Source organism: Tenrec ecaudatus, chromosome X (assembly GCF_050624435.1).
Source record: "Tenrec ecaudatus isolate mTenEca1 chromosome X, mTenEca1.hap1, whole genome shotgun sequence".
Taxonomy (NCBI): Eukaryota; Metazoa; Chordata; class Mammalia; order Afrosoricida; family Tenrecidae; genus Tenrec; species Tenrec ecaudatus.
In genome coordinates, this window is record NC_134548.1 from 60,764,669 (window position 1) to 60,790,152 (window position 25,484).

The following is a 25,484-nucleotide window of genomic DNA, read 5'->3' on the forward strand; positions in this document are numbered from 1 at the left end:
AGGATCCCTAGCGGGCCCTTGGACTATCTAGGTTAACTAGCGGGCACATGGACTATGTAGGTTAACTAGCGGACACTTGCACGATCCAGGTTAACTAGCGGGCCCTTGCACTATGTAGGTTAACTAGCGGGCCCATGGATTATGTAGGTTTAAAAGCAGGCACTTGGACTATCTAGGTTAACTAGCGGGCACTTGGACTATGTAGTTTCCCTAGCGGGCATTTGGACTATTAAGGTTACCAAGCGGGAACTTGGACTATGTAGGTTACCTAGTGGGCACTTGGACTATCTAAGTTACTTAGCAGGCACTTTGATTATCTAGGTTAACTAACGGGCACTTGGACTATGTAGGTTGCCTAGCGGGCACTTGGATTATGTAGGTTCCCTTTCGGGCACTTGGACTATGTAAGTTAACTAGCGGGCATTTGGACTGTCTAGGTTACCTAGCGGGCACTTGGATTATCTAGGTTAACGAACGGGCACTTGGACTATGTAGGTTACCTAGCCGCCACTTGGACTATCTAGGTTAGCTAACAGGCACTTGGACTATCTAGGTTCCCTAGCGGGCACTTGTACTATCTAGGTTCCCTAGCTGGCACTAGGATTATGTAGGTCAACTAGCGGGCCCTTGGACTACCTAGGTTAGCTAACGGGAACTTAGATTATGTAGGTTAATTAGGGGGCACTTGGAATATGTAGGTTAACTAGCGGACACTTGCACTATGTAGGTTAACTAGCGGGCCCATAGACTATGTAGGTTTACTAGCGGGCCCTTGGACTATCTAGGTTCCCTAAAGGGCACTTGGACTATCTAGGTTACCGAACGGGCACTTGGACTATCTAGGTTACCTAGCGGGCACTTGGACTATGTAGGCTAACTATGGGGGCCCTTGGACGATCTAGGTTACGTAGCGGGTATTAGAACTATCTAGGTTAACTAGCGGGCAGTTGCACTATCTAAGTTACCTAGCGTGCACATGGACTATGTACATTCCCTAGCGGGCAGTTGGACTTTCTATGTTAACTAGCGGGCACTTGGAATATGTAGGTTATCTAGCGGACACTTGCACTATGTAGGTTACCTAGCAGGCACTTGGACTATCTAGGTTAACTAGCGGGCACTTGGACTATCAAAGTTAACTAGCGTGCACTTGGACAATGTAGGTTCCTTAGCGGGCACTGGGACTATCTAGGTTGCCTAGCGGGCACTTGTACTATGTAGGTTAACTAGAGTGCCCTTGGACTATCTAGGTTACGTAGCGGGCACTTGGTATATAGGTTAACTAGCGGGCACTTGGATTATGTAGGTTAACTAGCGGACACGTGGACTATCTAGGTTAACTAGCGTGCACTTGGACTATCTAGGTTACCTAGCTGGCACTTGGACTATATAGGTCAACTAGCGGGCCCTTGTACTACCTAGGTTACCTAACGGGAACTTAGATTATGTAGGTTAATTAGGGGGCACTTGGAATATATAGGTTAACTAGCGGACACTTGCACTATGTAGGTTAACTAGCCGGCCCATGGACTATGTAGGTTTACTAGCGGGCCCTTGGATTATCTAGGTTCCCTAAAGGGCACTTGGACTATCTAGGTTACCTAGCGGGCACTTGGACTATGTAGGCTAACTAGGGGGCCCTTGGACGATCTAGGTTACGTAGCGGGTACTTGAACTATCTAGGTTAACTAGCAGACACTTGCACTATGTAGGTTACCTAGCAGGCACTTGGACTATCTAGGTTAACTAGCGTGCACTTGGACTATGTAGGTTCCTTAGCGGGCACTTGGACTATCTAGGTTGCCTAGCGGGCTCTTGGACTATGTAGGTTAACTAGCGTGCCTTTGGATTATCTGGTTACGTAGCGGGCACTTGGTATATAGGTTAACTAGCGGGCACTTGGACTATGGAGGTTAACTAAAGGACAATTGGACTATCTAGGTTAACTAGTGGACCCTTGGACTATGTAGGTTAACGAGCAGGCACTTGGACAATCTAGGTTAACTAGCGGGCCCTTGGACTATCAAAGTTAACAAGTGAGCCCTTGGACTATATAGGTTAACTAGCGGGCCCTTGGACTATCTAGGTTACCTAGCGGGCACATGGACTATATAGGTTACCTAGCGGGCACTTGGACTATGTACGTTACCTAGTGGGCAATTGGACTATCTAGGTTGACGAACGGGCACTTGGAATATGCAGGTAACCTAGCGGGCACTTGGACTGTCTAGGTTACCTAGCGGGCACTTGGACTTCTAGGTTAACGAACGGGCTCTTGGACAATGTAGGTTGCCTAGTGGGCACTTGGACTATCTAGGTTAGGTAACGGGCACTTGGACTATCTAGGTTACCTAATGGGCACTTGGACTATCTAGGTTACATAGCGGGCACTCGGACTATGTAGGTTAAATAGCGAGCACTTGGACTCTAGGTTACCTAGCGGGCACTTGGACAATCAAGGTTACCTAGCGGGCCCTTGGACTCTGTAGGTTTCCTAGCGGGCACTTGCACTATCTAGGTTAACGAACGGGCACTTGGACTATGTAGGTAACCTTGCGGGCACTTGGACAGTATAGGTTACCTAGCAGGCACTTGGACTATCTAGGTTAACGAACGGGCACTTGGACTAAGTAGGTTACCTAGCGGGCACTTGGACTATGTAGGATCCCTATTGGACATTTTGACTACTTTGGTTACCTAGCGGGCACTTGGACTATCTAGGTTAACTAGCGGGCACTTGGACTATCTAGGTCAACTAGCGGGCCCTTGTACTATGTAGGTTAACTAGCGAGCACTTGGACTATCTAGGTTAACTAGCGGACCTTGGACTATGTGGGTTAACTAGCGGGCACTTGGACGATCTATGTTAACTAGAGGGCACTTGGACTATCTAGGTTACCTAGGGGGCACTTGGACTATGTAGGTTCCCAGGCGGGCATTTGGACTATATAGATAACCTAGTGGGCACTTAGACTTTGTAGGTTACCTAGCAGGCACTTGAACTATCTAGGTTACCTAGCTGGCACTTTAACTATCTATGTTGCCTAGCGGGTTCTTGGAGTATGTAGGTTACCTAGAGGGCTGTTGGACTATCTAGGTTACCTAGCAGGCACTTGGACTATCTAGGTTAACTAACGGGCACTTGGACTATGTAGGTTCCCTAGCGGGCACTTGGACTATGTAGGATCCCTATTGGACATTTGGACTACTTTGGTTACCTAGCGGGCACTTCGACTATCTAGGTTAACTAGCGGGCACTTGGACTATCTAGGTCAACTAGCGGGCCCTTGTACTATGTAGGTTAACTAGCGAGCACTTGGACTATCTAGGTTAACTAGCGGACCTTGGACTATGTGGGTTAACTAGCGGGCCCTTGGACTATGTAGGTTAACTAGCGGGCACTTGGACGATCTAGGTTAACTAGAGGGCACTTGGACTATCTAGGTTACCTAGCGGGCACTTGGACTATGTAGGTTCCCAGGCGGGCATTTGGACTATATAGATAATCTAGTGGGCACTTAGACTTTGTAGGTTACCTAGCAGGCACTTGGACTATCTAGGTTACCTAGCTGGCACTTTAACTATCTATGTTGCTTAGCGGGTTCTTGGAGTATGTAGGTTACCTAGAGGGCTGTTGGACAATCTAGGTTACCAAGCGGGCACTTGGACTATCTAGGTTAACTAACGGGCACTTGAACTATGTAGGTTCCCTAGCGGGCACTTGGACTATGTAGGATCCCTATTGGACATTTGGACTAATTTGGTTACCTAGCGGGCAATTGGACTATCTAGGTTAACTAGCGGGCACTTGGACTATCTAGGTCAACTAGCGGGCCCTTGTACTATGTAGGTTAACTAGCGAGCACTTGGACTATCTAGGTTAACTAGCGGACCTTGGAAGGTCTAGGTTAACTAGAGGGCACTTGGACTATCTAGGTTACCTAGCGGGTTTGGACCATGTAGGTTCCCAGGCGGGCATTTGGACTATATATATAACCTAGCGGGCACTTAGACTTTGTAGGTTACCGAGCAGCCACTTGGACTATTTAGGTTACCTAGCAGGCACTTGGAATATGAAGGATCCCTAGCGGGCACTTGAACTATGTAGGTTAACTAACGGGCACTTGGACTATGTAGGTTAACTAGTGGACACTTGCACGATCTAGGTTAAATAGCGGGCCCTTGCACTATGTAGGTTAACTAGCGGGACCATGGATTATTTAGGTTTACTAGCAGGCACTTGGACTATCTAGGTTAACTAGCGGGCACTTGGAATTTGTAGTTTCCCTAGCGGGCATTTGGGCTATTAAGGTTACCAAGCGGGAACTTGGACTATGTAGGTTACCTAGTAAGCACTTGGACTATCTAAGTTACCTAGCAGGCACTTTGATTATCTAGGTTAACTAACGGGCACTTGGACTATGTAGGTTGCCTAGCGGGCACTTGGACTATGTAGGTTCCCTATCGGGCACTTGGACTATGTAGGTTAACTAGCGGGCACTTAGACTGTCTAGGTTTCCTAGCGGTCACTTGGATTATCTAGGTTAACGAACAGGCACTTGGACTATGTAGGTTACCTAGCCGCCACTTGGACTATCGAGGTTAGCTAACATGCACTTGGACTATCTAGGTTCCCTAGCGGACACTTGTACTATCTAGGTTACCTAGCTGGTACTTGGACTATGTAGGTCAACTAGCGGGCCCTTGGACTACCTAGATAGCTAACGGGAAGGTAGATTATGTAGGTTAACTAGGGGACACTTGCACTATGTAGGTTAACTATCGGGCCCATGGACTATGTAGGTTTACTAGCGGGCCCTTGGACTATCTAGGTTCCCTAAAGGGCACTTGGACTATCTAGGTTACCTAGCGGGCCCTTGGACTATGTAGGCTAACTATGGGGGCCCTTGGACGATCTAGGTTACGTAGCGGGTACTAGAACTATCTAGGTTAACTAGCGGACACTTGCACTATGTAGGTTACCTAGCAGGCACTTGGACTATCTAGGTTAACTAGCGGGCACTTGGACTATCTAAGTTAACTAGCGTGCACTTGGACTATGTAGGTTCCTTAGCGGGCACTGGGACAATCTAGGTTGCCTAGCGTGCACTTGTACTATGTAGGTTAACTAGAGTGCCCTTGGACTATCTAGGTTACGTAGCGGGCACTTGGTATATAGGTTAACTAGCGGGCACTTGGACTGTGTAGGTTAACTAGCGGACACTTGGACTATCTAGGTTAACTAGCGTGCACTTGGACTATCTAGATTCCCTAGCGGGCACTTGTACTATCTAAGTTCCCTAGATGGCACTTGGACTATACAGGTCAACTAGCAGGCCCTTGGACTACCTAGGTTACCTAACGGGAACTTAGATTATGTAGGTTAATTAGGGGACACTTGGAATATGTAGGTTAACTAGCAGACCCTTGCACTATGTAGGTTAACTAGAGGGCCCATGGACTATGTAGGTTTACTAGCGGGCCCTTGGACTATCTAGGTTCCCTAAAGGGCACTTGGACTATCTAGGTTACCGAACGGGCACTTGGACTATCTAGGTTACCTAGCGGGCACTTGGACTATGTAGGCTAACTAGGGGGCCCTAGGACGATCTAGGTTACCTAGCGGGTACTTGAACTATCTAGTTTAACTAGCGGACACTTGCACTATGTAGGTTACCTAGCAGGCACTTGGACTATCTAGGTTAACTAGCGGGCACTTGGACTATCTAGGTTAACTAGCGTGCACTTGGACTATGTATGTTCCTTAGCGGGCACTTGGACTATCTAGTTTGCCTACCGGGCTCTTGGACTATGTAGGTTAACTAGCGTGCCCTTGGATTATCTAGGTTACGTAGCGGGCACTTGGTATATAGGTTAACTAGCGGGCACTTGGACTATGTAGATTAACTAGAGGACACGTGGACTATCTAGGTTAACTAGTGGACTCTTGGACTATGTAGGTTAACGAGCAGGCACTTGGACAATATAGGTTAACTAGCGGGCACTTGGACTATCAAAGTTAACAAGTGAGCCCTTGGACTATGTAGGTTAACTAGCGGGCCCTTGGACTATCTAGGTTACCTAGCAGGCACTTGGACTATATAGGTTACCTAGCGGGCACTTGGACTATGTAGGTTACCTAGTGGGCAATTGGACTATCTAGGTTGACGAACGGGCACTTGGAATATGCAGGTAACCTAGCGGGCACTTGGACTGTCTAGGTTACCTAGACAGCACTTGGACTTCTAGGTTAACGAATGGGCTCTTGGACAATGTAGGTTGCCTAGTGGGCACTTGGACTATCTAGGTTAGGTAACGGGCACTTGGACTATCTAGGTTACCTAATGGGCACTTTGACTATCTAGGTTACATAGCGGGCACTTGGACTATGTAGGTTAAATAGCGAGCACTTGGACTCTAGTTTACCTAGCGGGCCCTTGGACTATGTAGGTTTCCTAGCGGGCACTTGCACTATCTAGGTTAACGAACGGGCACTTGGACTATGTAGGTAACCTTACGGGCACTTGGACAGTATAGGTTACCTAGCAGGCACTTGGACTATCTAGGTTAACGAACGGGCACTTGGACTAAGTAGGTTACCTAGCGGGCACTTGGACTATGTAGGATCCCTATTGGACATTTGGACTACTTTGGTTACCTAGCGGGCACTTGGACTATCTAGGTTAACTAGCGGGCACTTTGACTATCTAGGTCAACTAGCGGGCCCTTGTACTATGTAGGTTAACTAGCGAGCACTTGGACTATCTAGGTTAACTAGCGGACCTTGGACTATGTGGGTTAACTAGCGGGCACTTGGACGATCTATGTTAACTAGAGGGCACTTGGACTATCTAGGTTACCTAGCGGGCACTTGGACTATGTAGGTTCCCAGGCGGGCATTTGGACTATATAGATAACCTAGTGGGCACTTAGACTTTTTAGGCTACCTAGCAGGCACTTGGACTATCTAGGTTACCTAGCTGGCACTTTAACTATCTATGTTGCCTAGCGGGTTCTTGGAGTATGTAGGTTACCTAGAGGGCTGTTGGACTATCTAGGTTACCTCGCAGGCATTTGGACTATCTAGGTTAACTAACGGGCACTTGGACTATGTAGGTTCCCTAGCGGGCACTTGGACTATGTAGGATCCCTATTGGACATTTGGACTACTTTGGTTACCTAGCGGGCACTTGGACTATAGAGATTAACTAGCGGGCACTTGGACTATCTAGGTCAACTAGCGGGCCCTTGTACTATGTAGGTTAACTAGCGAGCACTTGGACTATCTAGGTTAACTAGCGGACCTTGGACTTTGTGGGTTAACTAGCGGGCACTTGGACGATCTAGGTTAACTAGAGGGCACTTGGACTATCTAGGTTACCTAGCGGGCATTTGGACCATGTAGGTTCCCAGGCGGGCATTTGGACTATATACATAACCTAGCGGGCACTTAGACTTTGTAGGTTACCTAGCGGGCACTTGGACTATCTAGGTTACCTAGCTCACACTTGAACTATCTACGTTGCCTAGCGGGTTCGTGGAGTATGTAGGTTACCTAGAGGGCTGTTGGACTATCTAGGTTACCTAGCGGGCACTTGGACTATGTAAGTTCCCTAGCGGGCACTTGGAGAATGTAAGTTAACTAGGGGGCACTAGGACAATGTAGGTTACGTAGAGGGCCCTTGGACTATCTAGGTTACCTAGCGGGCATTTGGATTATGCAGGCTCCCTAGCGGGCATTTGGACTATATAGATTCCTTAGCGGGCACTTAGACTTTTTAGGTTACCTAGCGGGCACTTGGATTACTTTGGTTACCTAGCAGGCACTTGGACTATCTAGGTTACCTAGCGGGCCCTTGGACTATGTAGGTTACCAGCGGGCACTTGGACAATCTAGGTTAACGAACGTGCACTTGGACTATGTAGGTAACCTAGCGGGCACTTGGACTGTCTAGGTTACCTAGCGGGCACTTGGACTATCTAGGTTACCTAGCTGACACTTGAACTATCTACATTGCCTAGCGGGTTCTTGGACTATGTAGGTAACCTAGCGGGCACTTGGACTGTCTAGGTTACCTAGCGGGCACTTGGACTTTCTAGGTTAACGAACGGGCACGTGGACTATGTAGGTTAACTAGCGGACACTTCAACTATCTAGGTTAGCCCGTTACCTAACCTAGATAGTCCAAGTGCCCGCTAAGCAACCTACATAGTCCAAGTGCCCATCGTTAACCTAAAAGTCCACGTGCCCGCTAGGTAACCTAGACAGTCCAAGTACCCGCTAGGTTACCTGCACATACCAAGTGCCCGTTCGTTAACCTAGATAGTCCAAGTGCCCGTTAGTTAACCTAGATAGTCCAAGTGCCCGCTAGTAAACCTAGATAGTCCAAGGGCCTGCTAGTTAACCTAGATAGTCCAAGTGCCCGCTAGTTAACCTAAATCGTCCAAGTGTCCGCTAGGTAACCTAGATAGTCCAAGTGCCTGATAGCTAACCTACATAGTCCAAGTGTCCGTTCGTTAACCTAGATAGTCCAAGTGCCCATTGGGTAACCTACATAGTCCAAGTGCCCGCAGGTTAACCTACATAGTCCAAGTGCCTTCTAGGGAGCCTACATAGTCCACGTGACCGCTAGGGAACCTACATCGTCCAAGTGCCCGTTAGGGAACCTACATAGTTCAAGTGCCCGCTAGGTAACCTACATAGTCCAAATGCCCGCAAGGAAACCTACATAGTCTAAATGTCCGCTAGGCAACCTACATAATCCACGTGCCCGCTCTGGAACATACATAGTCCAAGTGCCCGTTAGCTAACCTAGATAGTCCAAGGGCCCGCTAGTTGACCTACATAGTCCAAGTGCCAGCTAGGTAACCTAGATAGTACAAGTGCCCGCTAGCGAACCTAGATAGTCCAAGTGCCTTTTAGCTAACCTAGATAGTCCAAGTGGTGGCTGGGTAACCTACATAGTCCAAGTGCCCGTTCGTTAACCTAGATAATCCAAGTGCCCGTTAGGTAACCTAGACAGTCCAAGTGCCCGCTAGTTACCCTACATAGTCCAAGTGCCCATTAGTTAACCTAGATAGTCAAAGTGCCTGCTAGGTAACCTAGATAGTCCAAGTGCCCGCTAGGTAACCTACATAGTCCAAGTGCCCGCTAGGCAACCTAAATAGTCCAAATGCCCGCAAGGGAAACTACATAGTCCAAGTGCCCGCTAATTAATCTAGATAGACCAAGTGCCCCCTAGTAAACCTACATAATCCATGGGCCCGCTAGTTAACCTACATAGTGCAAGGGCCCGCTAGTTAACCTAGATCGTGCAAGTGTCCGCTAGTTAACCTACATAGTCCAAGTGCCAGCTAGGTAACCTAGATAGTCCAAGTGAACGCTAGGGATCCTTCATAATCCAAGTGCCTGCTAGGTAACCTAGATAGTCCAAGTGCCCGCTAGGGAAGGTACATAGTCCAAGTGCCCGTTAGGGAACCTACATAGTCCAAGTGCCCGCTAGGTAACCTACATAGTCCAAATGCCCGCAAGGAAACCTACATAGTCTAAATGTCCGCTAGGCAACCTACATAATCCAAGTGCCCGCTCTGGAACATACATAGTCCAAGTGCCCGTTAGCTAACCTAGATAGTCCAAGGGCCCGCTAGTTGACCTACATAGTCCAAGTGCCAGCTAGGTAACCTAGATAGTCCAAGTGCCTTTTAGCTAACCTAGATAGTCCAAGTGGTGGCTGGGTAACCTACATAGTACAAGTGCCCGTTCGTTAACCTAGATAATCCAAGTGCCCGTTAGGTAACCTAGACAGTCCAAGTGCCCGCTAGTTACCCTACATAGTCCAAGTGCCCATTAGTTAACCTAGATAGTCAAAGTGCCTGCTAGGTAACCTAGATAGTCCAAGTGCCCGCTAGGTAACCTACATAGTCCAAGTGACCGCTAGGCAACCTAAATAGTCCACATGCCCGCTAGGGAAACTACATAGTCCAAGGCCCGCTAGTTAACCTAGATAGTCCAAGTGCCCCCTAGTAAACCTACATAATCCATGGGCCCGCTAGTTAACCTACATAGTGCAAGGGCCCGCTAGTTATCCTAGATCGTGCAAGATTCCGCTAGTTAACCTACATAGTCCAAGTGCCAGCTAGGTAACCTAGATAGTCCAATTGCCCGCTAGGGATCCTTCATAATCCAAGTGCCTGCTAGGTAACCTAGATAGTCCAAGTGCCCGCTAGGGAAGGTACATAGTCCAAGTGTCCGCTATGTAACCTAGAGAGTGCAAGTGCCCGCTAGTTAACCTACATAGTCCAAGTGCCCGCTAGTTAACCTAGATAGTCCAAGTGCCCGCTAGTAAACCTAGATAGTCCAAGGGCCTGCTAGTTAACCTAGATAGTCCAAGTGCCCGCTAGTTAACCTAAATCGTCCAAGTGCCCGCTAGTAAACCTAGATAGTCCAAGGGCCTGCTAGTTAACCTAGATAGTCCAAGTGCCCGCTAGTTAACCTAAATCGTCCAAGTGTCCGCTAGGTAAACTACATAGTCCAAGTGCCTGCTAGGTAACCTAGATAGTCCAAGTGCCTGATAGCTAACCTACATAGTCCAAGTGTCTGTTCGTTAACCTAGATAGTCCAAGTGCCCATTGGGTAACCTACATAGTCCTAGTGCCCGCTAGGTAACCTACATAGTCCAAATGCACGGAAACCTACATAGTCTAAATGTCCGCTAGGCAACCTACATAATCCAAGGGCCCACTCTGGAACATACATAGTCCAAGTGCCCGTTAGCTAACCTAGATAGTCCAAGGGCCCGCTAGTTGACCTACATAGTCCAAGTGCCAGCTAGGTAACCTAGATAGTACAAGTGCCCGCTAGGGAACCTTGATAGTTCAAGTGCCTTTTAGCTAACCTAGATAGTCCAAGTGGTGGCTAGGTAACCTACATAGTCCAAGTGCCCGTTCGTTAACCTAGATAATCCAAGTGCCCGTTAGGTAACCTAGACAGTCCAAGTGCCCGCTAGTTACCCTACATAGTCCAAGTGCACGTTAGTTAACCTAGATAGTCAAAGTGCCTGCTAGGTAACCTAGATAGTCCAAGTGTCCGCTAGATAACCTACATAGTCCAAGTGACCACTAGGTTACCTACATAGTCCATGTGCCCGTTCGTTAACCTACATAGTCCAAGTGCCCGCTAGGTAACGTAGATAGCCCAAGTGCCCACTAGGGAAGGTACATAGTACAAGTGCCCGTAGGTAACCTAGATAGTCCAAGTGCCCGCTAGTTAACCTACATAGAACAAGTACCTGCTAGGTAAACTACATAATCCAAGTGCCCGTTCGTTAACCTACATAGTCCAAGTGCCCGTTCGTTAACCTACATAGTCCAAGTGCCCGCTAGGTAACGTAGAAAGCCCAAGTGCCCGCTAGGGAACGTACATAGTCCAAGTGCCCACTAGTTAACCTAGACAGTCCAATTGCCCGCTAGTTAACCTAGACAGTCCAAGTACCCGATAGGGAACCTACATAGTCCAATTGCCCGCTAGGTAACCTAAATAGTCCAAGTGCCCGCTAGGTAACCTACATAGTCCAAGTGCCCGCTAGGTAACCTAGATAGTCCAATTGCCCGTTAGCTAACCTACATAGTCGAAGTGTCCGCTAGTTAACTTACATAGTCCAAGTGCCCGTTCGTTAACCTAGAAAGTCCAAGTGCCCGCTAGGTAACCTAGACAGTCCAAGTGCCCGCTAGGTTACCTACATAGTCCAAGTGCACGTTCGTTAACCTAGATTGTCCAAGTGCCCGCTGGTAACCTACATAGTCCAAATGCCCGCAAGGAAACCTACATAGTCTAAATGTCCGCTAGGCAACCTACATAATCCAAGTGCCCACTCTGGAACATACATAGTCCAAGTGCCCGTTAGCTAACCTAGATAGTCCAAGGGCCCGCTAGTTGACCTACATAGTCCAAGTGCCAGCTAGGTAACCTAGATAGTACAAGTGCCCGCTAGGGAACCTAGATAGTCCAAGTGCCTGTTAGCTAACCTAGATAGTCCAAGTGGTGGCTAGGTAACCTACATAGTCCAAGTGACCGTTCGTTAACCTACATAATCAAAGTGCCCGTTAGGTAACCTAGACAGTCCAAGTGCCCGCTAGTTGCCCTACATAGTCCAAGTGCCCGTTAGTTAACCCAGATAGTCAAAGTGCCTGCTAGGTAACCTAGATAGTCCAAGTGCCCTCTAGATAACCTACATAGTCCAAATGCCCGCTAGGTAACCTAAATAGTCCAAATGTCGGCTAGGGAAACTACGTAGTCCAAGTGCCCGGTAGTTAACCTAGATAGTCCAAGTGCCCCCTAGTAAACCTACATAATCCATGGGCCCGCTAGTTAACCTACATAGTGTAAGGGCCCGCTAGTTAACCTAGATAGTCCAAGTGCCCGCTAGTTAACCTAGATAGTCCAAGTGCCCGCTAGTTAACCTAGATAGTCCAAGTGCCCGCTAGTTAACCTACATAGTCCAAGTGCCCGCTAGGTAACCTAGACAGTCCAAGTGACCACTAGGTTACCTACATAGTCCAAGTGCCCATTCGTTAACCTACATTGTCCAAGTGCCCGCTAGGTAACGTAGATAGCCCAAGTGCCCGCTAGGGAACGTACATAGTCCAAGTGCCCGCTAGGTAACCTAGATAGTCTAAGTGCCTGCTAGTAAACCTACATAGTCCAAGTGCCTGCTAGGTAAACTACATAGTCCAAGTGCCCACTAGGTAACCTAGACAGTCCAATTGCCCGCTAGTTAACCTAGACAGTCCAAGTACCGCTAGGGAATGTACATAGTCCAAGCGCCCGCTAGGGAACCTACATAGTCCAGGTGCTGGCTAGGCAACCTACATAGTCCAAGTGCCCGTTAGTTAACCTAGATAGTCAAAGTGCCTGCTAGGTAACCTAGATAGTCCAAGTGCCCGCTAGGTAACCTACATAGTCCAAGTGCCCGTTAGGTAACCTTGATAGTCCAATTGCCCGTAAGCTATCCTAGATAGTCCAAGTGTCCGCTAGTTAACCTACATAGTCCAAGTGCCCGTTCGTTAACTTACATTGTCCAAGTGCCCGCTAGGTAATATAGATAGCCCAAGTGCCCGCTAGGGAACGTACATAGTCCAAGTGGCAACTAGGTAACCTAGACAGTCCAATTGCCCCCTAGTTAACCTAGACAGTCCAAGTACCCGATAGGGAACCTACATAGTCCAATTGCCCACTAGGGAACCTACATAGTCCAAGTGCTCGCTAGGCAACCTACATAGTCCAAGTGCCCGTTAGTTAACCTAGATAGTCGAAGTGTCCGCTAGTTTACCTACATAGTCCAAGTGCCCGTTCGTTAACCTAGAAAGTCCAAGTGCCCGCTAGGTAACCTAGACAGTCCAAGTGCCCGCTAGCTAACCTAGATAGTCCAAGTGCACGTTCGTTAACCTAGATTGTCCAAGTGCCCGCTGGTAACCTACATAGTCCAAATGCCCGCAAGGAAACCTACATAGTCTAAATGTCCGCTAGGCAACCTACATAATCCAAGTGCCCACTCTGGAACATACATAGTCCAAGTGCCCGTTAGCTAACCTAGATAGTCCAAGGGCCCACTAGTTGACCTACATAGTCCAAGTGCCAGCTAGGTAACCTAGATAGTACAAGTGCCCGCTAGGGAACCTAGATAGTGCAAGTGCCTGTTATCAAACCTAGATAGTCCAAGTGGTGGCTAGGTAACCTACATAGTCCAAGTGCCCGTTCGTTAACCTAGATAATCCAAGTGCCCGTTAGGTATCCTAGACAGTCCAAGTGCCCGCTAGTTGCCCTACATAGTCCAAATGCCCGTTAGTTAACCTAGATAGTCAAAGTGCCTGCTAGGTAACCTAGATAGTCCAAGTGCCCGCTAGATAACCTACATAGTCCAAGTGCCCGCTAGGTAACCTAAATAGTCCAAATGTCCGCGAGGGAAACTACACAGTCCAAGTGCCCGCTAGTTAACCTAGATAGTCCAAGTGCCCCCTAGTAAACCTACATAATCCATGGGCCCGATAGTTAACCTAGATAGTGCAAGTGCCCGCTAGTTAACCTAGATATTCCAAGTGCCCGCTAGTTAACCGAGATAGTCCAAGTGCCCGCTAGTTAACCTACATAGTCCAAGTGCCCGCTAGGTAACCTAGACAGTCCAAGTGACCACTAGGTTACCTACATAGTCCAAGTGCCCATTCGTTAACCTACATAGTCCAAGTTCCCGCTAGGTAACGTAGATAGCCCAAGTGCCCGCTAGGTAACGTACATAGTCCAAGTGCCCGCTAGGTAACCTAGATAGTCTAAGTGCCTGCTAGTAAACCTACATAGTCCAAGTGCCTGCTAGGTAAACTACATAGTCCAAGTGCCCACTAGGTAACCTAGACAGTCCAATTGCCCGCTAGTTAACCTAGACAGTCCAAGTACCGCTAGGGAATCTACATAGTCCAAGCGCCCGCTAGGGAACCTACATAGTCCAGGTGCTCGATAGGCAACCTACATAGTCCAAGTGCCCGTTAGTTAACCTAGATAGTCAAAGTGCCTGCTAGGTAACCTAGATAGTCCAAGTGCCCGCTAGGTAACCTACATAGTCCAAGTGCCCGTTAGGTAACCTTGATAGTCCAATTGCCCGTTAGCTATCCTAGATAGTCCAAGTGTCCGCTAGTTAACCTATATAGTCCAGGTGCCCGTTCGTTAACTTACATTGTCCAAGTGCCCGCTAGGTAACGTAGATAGCCCAAGTGCCCACTAGGGAACGTACATAGTCCAAGTGCCCACTAGGTAACCTAGACAGTCCAATTGCCCCCTAGTTAACCTAGACAGTCCAAGTACCCGATAGGGAACCTACATAGTCCAAGTGCCCACTAGGGAACCCACATAGTCCAAGTGCCCGTTAGTTAACCTAGATTGTCCAATTGCCTGTTAGCTAACCTAGATAGTCGAAGTGTCCGCTAGTTAACCTACATAGTCCAAGTGCCCGTTCGTTAACCTAGATAGTCCAAGTGCCCGCTAGGTAACCTAGACAGTCCAAGTGCCCGCTAGGTTACCTACATAGTCCACGTGCACGTTCGTTAACCTGGATAATCCAAGTGCCCGTTAGGTAACCTAGACAGTCCAAGTGCCCGCTAGTTACCCTACATAGTCCTAGTGCCCGCTAGTTACCCTACATAGTCCAAGTGCCCGTTAGTTAACCTAGATAGTCCAAGTGTCCGCTAGATAACCTACATAGTCCAAGTGACCACTAGGTTACCTACATAGTCCAAGTGCCCGTTCGTTAACCTACATAGTCCAAGTGCCCGCTAGGTAACGTAGATAGCCCAAGTGCCCGCTAGGGAAGGTACATAGTCCAAGTGCCCGTAGGTAACCTAGATAGTCCAAGTGTCCGCTAGTTAACCTACATAGTCCAAGTACCTGCTAGGTAAACTACATAATCCAAGTGCCCGTTCGTTAACCTACATAGTCCAAGTGCCCGTTCGTTAACCTACATAGTCCAAGTGCCCGCTAGGGAACGTAGAAAGTCCAAGTGCCCGCTAGGGAACGTACATACTCCAAGTGCCCACTAGGTAACCTAGACAGTCCAATTGCCCGCTAGTTAACCTAGACAGTCCAAGTACCCGATAGGGAACCTACATAGTCCAATTGCCCGCTAGGGAACCTACATACTCCAAGTGCTCGCTAGGCAACCTACATAGTCCAAGTGCCCGTTAGTTAACCTAGATAGTCAAAGTGCCTGCTAGGTAACCCTATAGTTCAAGTGCCCGCTAGGGAACCTACATAGTCCAAGTGACCGCTAGGTAACCTAGATAGTCCAATTGCCCGTTAGCTATCCTAGATAATCGAAGTGTCCGCTAGTTAACCTACATAGTCCACGTGACCGCTAGGGAACCTACATAGTCCAAGTGCCCGCTAGGTAACCTACATAGTCCAAATGCCCGCAAGGAAACCTACATAGTCTAAATGTCCGCTAGGCAACCTACATAATACAAGTGCCCACTCTGAAACATACATAGTCCAAGTGCCTGTTAGCTAACCTAGATAGTCCAAGGGCCCGCTAGGTAACCTAGATAGTCTAAGTGCCTGCTAGTAAACCTACATAGTCCAAGTACCTGCTAGGTAAACTACATAGTCCAAGTGCCCACTAGGTAACCTAGACAGTCCAATTGCCCGCTAGTTAACCTAGACAGTCCAAGTACCGCTAGGGAATCTACATAGTCCAAGCGCCCGCTAGGGAACCTACATAGTCCAGGTGCTCGATAGGCAACCTACATAGTCCAAGTGCCCGTTAGTTAACCTAGATAGTCAAAGTGCCTGCTAGGTAACCTAGATAGTCCAAGTGCCCGCTAGGTAACCTTCATAGTCCAAGTGCCCGTTAGGTAACCTTGATAGTCCAATTGCCCGTTAGCTATCATAGATAGTCCAAGTGTCCGCTAGTTAACCTACATAGTCCAAGTGCCCGTTCGTTAACTTACATTGTCCAAGTGCCCCCTAGTTAACCTACATAGTCCAAGTGCCCGCTAGGTAACCTGGACAGTCCAAGTGACCACTAAGTTACCTACATAGTCCAAGTGCCCATTCGTTAACCTACATAGTCCAAGTGCCCGCTAGGTAACGTAGATAGCCCAAGTGCCCGCTAGGGAACGTACATAGTCCAAGTGCCCGCTAGGTAACCTAGATAGTCTAAGTGCCTGCTAGTAAACCTAGATAGTCTAAGTGCCCGCTAGTTATCCTACATAGTCCAAGTGCCCGTTAGTTAACCTAGATAGTCAAAGTGCCTGCTAGGTAACCTACATAGTCCAAGTGCCCGCTAGGCCACCTAAATAGTCCAAATGCCCGCTAGGGAAACTACATAGTCCAGGTGCCCGCTAGTTAACCTAGATGTCCCAAATGCCCCCTAGTAAACCTACATAATCCATGGGCCCGCTAGTTAACCTACATAGTGCAAGGGCCCGCTAGTTAACCTAGATCGTGCAAGTGTCCCAAAGTTAACCTACATAGTCCAAGTGCCAGCTAGGTAACCTAGATAGTCCAATTGCCCGCTAGGGATCCTTCATAATCCAAGTGTCTGCTAGGTAACTTAGATAGTCCAAGTGCCCGCTAGGGAAGGTACATAGTCCAAGTGTCCACTAGGTAACCTAGGGAGTTCAAGTGCCCGCTAGTTAACCTACATAATCCAAGTGCCCGCTAGTTAACCTAGATAGTCCAAGTGCCCCCTAGTAAACCTAGATAGTCCAAGGGCCTGCTAGTTAACCTAGATAGTCCAAGTGCCCGCTAGTTAAGCTATATCGTCCAAGTGTCCGCTAGGTAACCTACATAGTCCAAGTGCCTGCTAGGTAACCTAGATAGTCCAAGTGCCTGATACCTAACCTACATAGTCCAAGTGTCCGTTCGTTAACCTAGATAGTCCAAGTGCCCATTGGGTAACCTACATAGTCCATGTGCCCGCCTGGTAACCTGGTTAGTCCAAGTGCCCGCTAGTTAACCTACATAGTCCAAGTGCCTTCTAGGGAGCCTACATAGTCCACGTGACCGCTAGGGAACCTACATAGTACAAGTGCCCGCTAGGTAACCTACATAGTCCAAATGCCCGCAAGGAAACCTACATAGTCTAAATGTCCGCTAGGCAACCTACATAATACAAGTGCCCACTCTGGAAAATACATAGTCCAAGTGCCCGTTAGCTAACCTAGATAGTCCAAGGGCCCGCTAGTTGACCTACATAGTCCAAGTGCCAGCTAGGTAACCTAGATAGTACAAGTGCCCGCTAGGGAACCTAGATAGTCCAAGTGCCTGTTAGGTAACCTAGATAGTCCAAGTGGTGACTAGGTAACCTACATAGTCCAAGTTCCCGTTCGTTAACCTAGATAATCCAAGTGCCCGTTAGGTAACCTAGACAGTACAAGTGCCCGCTAGTTACCCTACATAGTCCAAGTGCCCGTTAGTTAACCTAGATAGTCAAAGTGCCTGCTAGGTAACCTAGATAGTCCAAGTGTCCGCTAGATAACCTACATAGTCCAAGTGACCACTAGGTTACCTACATAGTCCAAGTGCCCGTTCGTTAACCTACATAGTCCAAGTGCCCGCTAGGTAACGTAGATAGCCCAAGTGCCCGCTAGGGAAGGTACATAGTCCAAGTGCCCGTAAGTAACCTAGATAGTCCAAGTGCCCGCTAGTTAACCTACATAGTCCAAGTACCTGCTAGGTAAACTACATAATCCAAGTGCCCGTTCGTTAACCTACATAGTCCAAGTGCCCGTTCGTTAACCTACATAGTCCAAGTGCCTGCTAGGTAACGTAGAAAGCCCACGTGCCCGCTAGGGAACGTACATACTCCAAGTGCCCTCTAGGTAACCTAGACAGTCCAATTGCCCGCTAGTTAACCTAGACAGTCCAAGTACCCGATAGGGAACCTACATAGTCCAATTGCCCGCTAGGGAACCTACATACTCCAAGTGCTCGCTAGGCAACCTACATAGTCCAAGTGCCCGTTAGTTAACCTAGATAGTCAAAGTGCCTGCTAGGTAACCTAAATAGTCCAAGTGCCCACTAGGGAACCTACATAGTCCAAGTGCCCGCTAGGTAACCTAGATAGTCCAATTGCCTGTTAGCTAACCTAGATAGTCGAAGTGTCCGCTAGTTAACCTACATAGTCCAAGTGCCCGTTCGTTAACCTAGGAAGTCCAAGTGCCCGCTAGATAACCTAGACAGTCCAAGTGCCCGCTAGGTTACATACATAGTCCAAGTGCACGTTCGTTAACCTAGATTGTCCAAGTGCCCGCTGGTAACCTACATAGTCCAAATGCCCGCAATGAAACCTACATAGTCTAAATATCCGCTAGGCAACCTACATAATCCAAGTGCCCACTCTGGAACATACATAGTCCAAGTGCCCGTTAGCTAACCTAGATAGTCCAAGGGCCCGCTAGTTGACCTACATAGTCCAAGTGCCAGCTAGGTAACCTAGATAGTACAAGTGCCCGCTAGGGAACCTAGATAGTCCAAGTGCCTGTTAGCTAACCTAGATAGTCCAAGTGGTGGCTAGGTAACCTACATAGTCCAAGTGCCCGTTCGTTAACCTAGATAATCCAAGTGCCCGTTAGGTAACCTAGACAGTCCAAGTGCCCGCTAGTTGCCCTACATAGTCCAAATGCCCTTTAGTTAACCTAGATAGTCAAAGTGCCTGCTTGGTAACCTAGATAGTCCAAGTGCCCCCTAGATAACCTACATAGTCCAAGTGCCCGCTAGGTAACCTAAATAGTCCAAATGTCCGCTAGGGAAACTACATAGTCCTAGTGCCCGCTAGTTAACCTAGATAGTCCAAGTGCCCCCTAGTAAACCTACATAATCCATGGGCCCGCTAGTTAACCTACATAGTGCAAGGGCCCGCTAGTTAACCTAGATAGTCCAAGGGCCCGCTAGTTAACCTAGATAGTCCAAGTGCCCGCTAGTTAACCTAGATAGTCCAAGTGCCCGCTAGTTAACCTACATAGTCCAAGTGCCCGCTAGGTAACCTAGACAGTCCAAGTGACCACTAGGTTACCTACATAGTCCAAGTGCCCATTCGTTAACCTACATAGTCCAAGTGCCCGCTAGGTGACGTAGATAGCCCAAGTGCCCGCTAGGGAACGTATATAGTCCAAGTGCCCGCTAGGTAACCTAGATAATCTAAGTGCCTGCTAGTAAACCTAGATAGTCCAAGTGCCCGCTAGTTAACCTACATAGTCCAAGTGCCCGCTAGGTAACCTAGACAGTCCAAGTGAGCACTAGGTTACCTACATAGTCCAAGTGCCCATTCGTTAACCTACATAGTCCAAGTGCCCGCTAGGTAACGTAGATAGCCCAAGTGCCCGCTAGGGAACGTACATAGTCCAAGTGCCCGCTAGTTAACCTAGATAGTCCAAGTGCCCGCTAGTTAACCTAGATTGTCCAATTGCCTGTTAGCTAACCTAGATAGTCGAAGTGTCCGCTAGTTAACCTACATAGTCCAAGTGCCCGTTCGTTAACCTAGATAGTCCAAGTGCCCGCTAGGTAACCTAGACAGTCCAAGTGCCCGCTAGGTTACCTACATAGTCCACGTGCACGTTCGTTAACCTGGATAATCCAAGTGCCCGTTAGGTAACCTAGACAGTCCAAGTGCCCGCTAGTTACCCTACATAGTCCTAGTGCCGGCTAGTTACCCTATATAGTCCAAGTGCCCGTTAGTTAACCTAGATAGTCCAAGTGTCCGCTAGATAACCTACATAGTCCAAGTGACCACTAGGTTACCTACATAGTCCAAGTGCCCGTTCGTTAACCTACATAGTCCAAGTGCCCGCTAGGTAACGTAGATAGCCCAAGTGCCCGCTAGGGAAGGTACATAGTCCAAGTGCCCGTAGGTAACCTAGATAGTCCAAGTGCCTGCTAGTTAACCTACATAGTCCAAGTACCTGCTAGGTAAACTACATAATCCAAGTGCCCGTTCGTTAACCTACATAGTCCAAGTGCCCGTTCGTTAACCTACATAGTCCAAGTGCCCGCTAGGGAACGTACATACTCCAAGTGCCCACTAGGTAACCTAGACAGTCCAATTGCCCGCTAGTTAACCTAGACAGTCCAAGTACCCGATAGGGAACCTACATAGTCCAATTGCCCGCTAGGGAACCTACATACTCCAAGTGCTCGCTAGGCAACCTACATAGTCCAAGTGCCCGTTAGTTAACCTAGATAGTCAAAGTGCCTGCTAGGTAACCCTATAGTTCAAGTGCCCGCTAGGGAACCTACATAGTCCAAGTGACCGCTAGGTAACCTAGATAGTCCAATTGCCCGTTAGCTATCCTAGATAATCGAAGTGTCCGCTAGTTAACCTACATAGTCCACGTGACCGCTAGGGAACCTACATAGTCCAAGTGCCCGCTAGGTAACCTACAGAGTTCAAATGCCCGCAAGGAAACCTACATAGTCTAAATGTCCGCTAGGCAACCTACATAATACAAGTGCCCACTCTGGAACATACATAGTCCAAGTGCCCGTTAGCTAACCTAGATAGTCCAAGGGCCCGCTAGGTAACCTAGATAGTCTAAGTGCCTGCTAGTAAACCTACATAGTCCAAGTACCTGCTAGGTAAACTACATAGTCCAAGTGCCCACTAGGTAACCTAGACAGTCCAATTGCCCGCTAGTTAACCTAGACAGTCCAAGTACCGCTAGGGAATCTACATAGTCCAAGCGCCCGCTAGGGAACCTACATAGTCCAGGTGCTCGATAGGCAACCTACATAGTCCAAGTGCCCGTTAGTTAACCTAGATAGTCAAGGTGCCTGCTAGGTAACCTAGATAGTCCAAGTGCCCGCTAGGTAACCTTCATAGTCCAAGTGCCCGTTAGGTAACCTTGATAGTCCAATTGCCCGTTAGCTATCATAGATAGTCCAAGTGTCCGCTAGTTAACCTACATAGTCCAAGTGCCCGTTCGTTAACTTACATTGTCCAAGTGCCCGCTAGTTAACCTACATAGTCCAAGTGCCCGCTAGGTAACCTGGACAGTCCAAGTGACCACTAAGTTACCTACATAGTCCAAGTGCCCATTCGTTAACCTACATAGTCCAAGTGCCCGCTAGGTGACGTAGATAGCCCAAGTGCCCGCTAGGGAACGTATATAGTCCAAGTGCCCGCTAGGTAACCTAGATAATCTAAGTGCCTGCTAGTAAACCTAGATAGTCCAAGTGCCCGCTAGTTAACCTACATAGTCCAAGTGCCCGCTAGGTAACCTAGACAGTCCAAGTGACCACTAGGTTACCTACATAGTCCAAGTGCCCATTCGTTAACCTACATAGTCCAAGTGCCCGCTAGGTAACGTAGATAGCCCAAGTGCCCGCTAGGGAACGTACATAGTCCAAGTGCCCGCTAGTTAACCTAGATAGTCCAAGTGCCCGCTAGTTAACCTAGATTGTCCAATTGCCTGTTAGCTAACCTAGATAGTCGAAGTGTCCGCTAGTTAACCTACATAGTCCAAGTGCCCGTTCGTTAACCTAGATAGTCCAAGTGCCCGCTAGGTAACCTAGACAGTCCAAGTGCCCGCTAGGTTACCTACATAGTCCACGTGCACGTTCGTTAACCTGGATAATCCAAGTGCCCGTTAGGTAACCTAGACAGTCCAAGTGCCCGCTAGTTACCCTACATAGTCCTAGTGCCGGCTAGTTACCCTATATAGTCCAAGTGCCCGTTAGTTAACCTAGATAGTCCAAGTGTCCGCTAGATAACCTACATAGTCCAAGTGACCACTAGGTTACCTACATAGTCCAAGTGCCCGTTCGTTAACCTACATAGTCCAAGTGCCCGCTAGGTAACGTAGATAGCCCAAGTGCCCGCTAGGGAAGGTACATAGTCCAAGTGCCCGTAGGTAACCTAGATAGTCCAAGTGCCCGCTAGTTAACCTACATAGTCCAAGTACCTGCTAGGTAAACTACATAATCCAAGTGCCCGTTCGTTAACCTACATAGTCCAAGTGCCCGTTCGTTAACCTACATAGTCCAAGTGCCCGCTAGGGAACGTACATACTCCAAGTGCCCACTAGGTAACCTAGACAGTCCAATTGCCCGCTAGTTAACCTAGACAGTCCAAGTACCCGATAGGGAACCTACATAGTCCAATTGCCCGCTAGGGAACCTACATACTCCAAGTGCTCGCTAGGCAACCTACATAGTCCAAGTGCCCGTTAGTTAACCTAGATAGTCAAAGTGCCTGCTAGGTAACCCTATAGTTCAAGTGCCCGCTAGGGAACCTACATAGTCCAAGTGACCGCTAGGTAACCTAGATAGTCCAATTGCCCGTTAGCTATCCTAGATAATCGAAGTGTCCGCTAGTTAACCTACATAGTCCACGTGACCGCTAGGGAACCTACATAGTCCAAGTGCCCGCTAGGTAACCTACAGAGTCCAAATGCCCGCAAGGAAACCTACATAGTCTAAATGTCCGCTAGGCAACCTACATAATACAAGTGCCCACTCTGGAACATACATAGTCCAAGTGCCCGTTAGCTAACCTAGATAGTCCAAGGGCCCGCTAGGTAACCTAGATAGTCTAAGTGCCTGCTAGTAAACCTACATAGTCCAAGTACCTGCTAGGTAAACTACATAGTCCAAGTGCCCACTAGGTAACCTAGACAGTCCAATTGCCCGCTAGTTAACCTAGACAGTCCAAGTACCGCTAGGGAATCTACATAGTCCAAGCGCCCGCTAGGGAACCTACATAGTCCAGGTGCTCGATAGGCAACCTACATAGTCCAAGTGCCCGTTAGTTAACCTAGATAGTCAAAGTGCCTGCTAGGTAACCTAGATAGTCCAAGTGCCCGCTAGGTAACCTTCATAGTCCAAGTGCCCGTTAGGTAACCTTGATAGTCCAATTGCCCGTTAGCTATCATAGATAGTCCAAGTGTCCGCTAGTTAACCTACATAGTCCAAGTGCCCGTTCGTTAACTTACATTGTCCAAGTGCCCGCTAGTTAACCTACATAGTCCAAGTGCCCGCTAGGTAACCTGGACAGTCCAAGTGACCACTAAGTTACCTACATAGTCCAAGTGCCCATTCGTTAACCTACATAGTCCAAGTGCCCGCTAGGTAACGTAGATAGCCCAAGTGCCCGCTAGGGAACGTACATAGTCCAAGTGCCCGCTAGGTAACCTAGATAGTCTAAGTGCCTGCTAGTAAACCTAGATAGTCCAAGTGCCCGCTAGTTATCCTACATAGTCCAAGTGCCCGCTAGGCAACCTAAATAGTCCAAATGCCCGCTAGGGAAACTACATAGTCCAGGTGCCCGCTAGTTAACCTAGATGTCCCAAATGCCCCCTAGTAAACCTACATAATCCATGGGCCCGCTAGTTAACCTACATAGTGCAAGGGCCCGCTAGTTAACCTAGATCGTGCAAGTGTCCGAAAGTTAACCTACATAGTCCAAGTGCCAGCTAGGTAACCTAGATAGTCCAATTGCCCGCTAGGGATCCTTCATAATCCAAGTGTCTGCTAGGTAACCTAGATAGTCCAAGTGCCCGCTAGGGAAGGTACATAGTCCAAGTGTCCACTAGGTAACCTAGAAAGTTCAAGTGCCCGCTAGTTAACCTACATAATCCAGGTGCCCGCTAGTTAACCTAGATAGTCCAAGTGCCCCCTAGTAAACCTAGATAGTCCAAGGGCCTGCTAGTTAACCTAGATAGTCCAAGTGCCCGCTAGTTAAGCTAAATCGTCCAAGTGTCCGCTAGGTAACCTACATAGTCCAAGTGCCTGCTAGGTAACCTAGATAGTCCAAGTGCCTGATACCTAACCTACATAGTCCAAGTGTCCGTTCGTTAACCTAGATAGTCCAAGTGCCCATAGGGTAACCTACATAGTCCATGTGCCCGCCTGGTAACCTGGTTAGTCCAAGTGCCCGCTAGTTAACCTACATAGTCCAAGTGCCTTCTAGGGAGCCTACATAGTCCACGTGACCGCTAGGGAACCTACATAGTACAAGTGCCCGCTAGGTAACCTACATAGTCCAAATGCCCGCAAGGAAACCTACATAGTCTAAATGTCCGCTAGGCAACCTACATAATACAAGTGCCCACTCTGGAAAATACATAGTCCAAGTGCCCGTTAGCTAACCTAGATAGTCCAAGGGCCCGCTAGTTGACGTACATAGTCCAAGTGCCAGCTAGGTAACCTAGATAGTACAAGTGCCCGCTAGGGAACCTAGATAGTCCAAGTGCCTGTTAGGTAACCTAGATAGTCCAAGTGGTGACTAGGTAACCTACATAGTCCAAGTGCCCGTTCGTTAACCTAGATAATCCAAGTGCCCGTTAGGTAACCTAGACAGTACAAGTGCCCGCTAGTTACCCTACATAGTCCAAGTGCCCGTTAGTTAACCTAGATAGTCAAAGTGCCTGCTAGGTAACCTAGATAGTCCAAGTGTCCGCTAGATAACCTACATAGTCCAAGTGACCACTAGGTTACCTACATAGTCCAAGTGCCCGTTCGTTAACCTACATAGTCCAAGTGCCCGCTAGGTAACGTAGATAGCCCAAGTGCCCGCTAGGGAAGGTACATAGTCCAAGTGCCCGTAGGTAACCTAGATAGTCCAAGTGCCCGCTAGTTAACCTACATAGTCCAAGTACCTGCTAGGTAAACTACATAATCCAAGTGCCCGTTCGTTAACCTACATAGTCCAAGTGCCCGTTCGTTAACCTACATAGTCCAAGTGCCTGCTAGGTAACGTAGAAAGCCCAAGGGCCCGCTAGGGAACGTACATACTCCAAGTGCCCTCTAGGTAACCTAGACAGTCCAATTGCCCGCTAGTTAACCTAGACAGTCCAAGTACCCGATAGGGAACCTACATAGTCCAATTGCCCGCTAGGGAACCTACATACTCCAAGTGCTCGCTAGGCAACCTACATAGTCCAAGTGCCCGTTAGTTAACCTAGATAGTCAAAGTGCCTGCTAGGTAACCTAAATAGTCCAAGTGCCC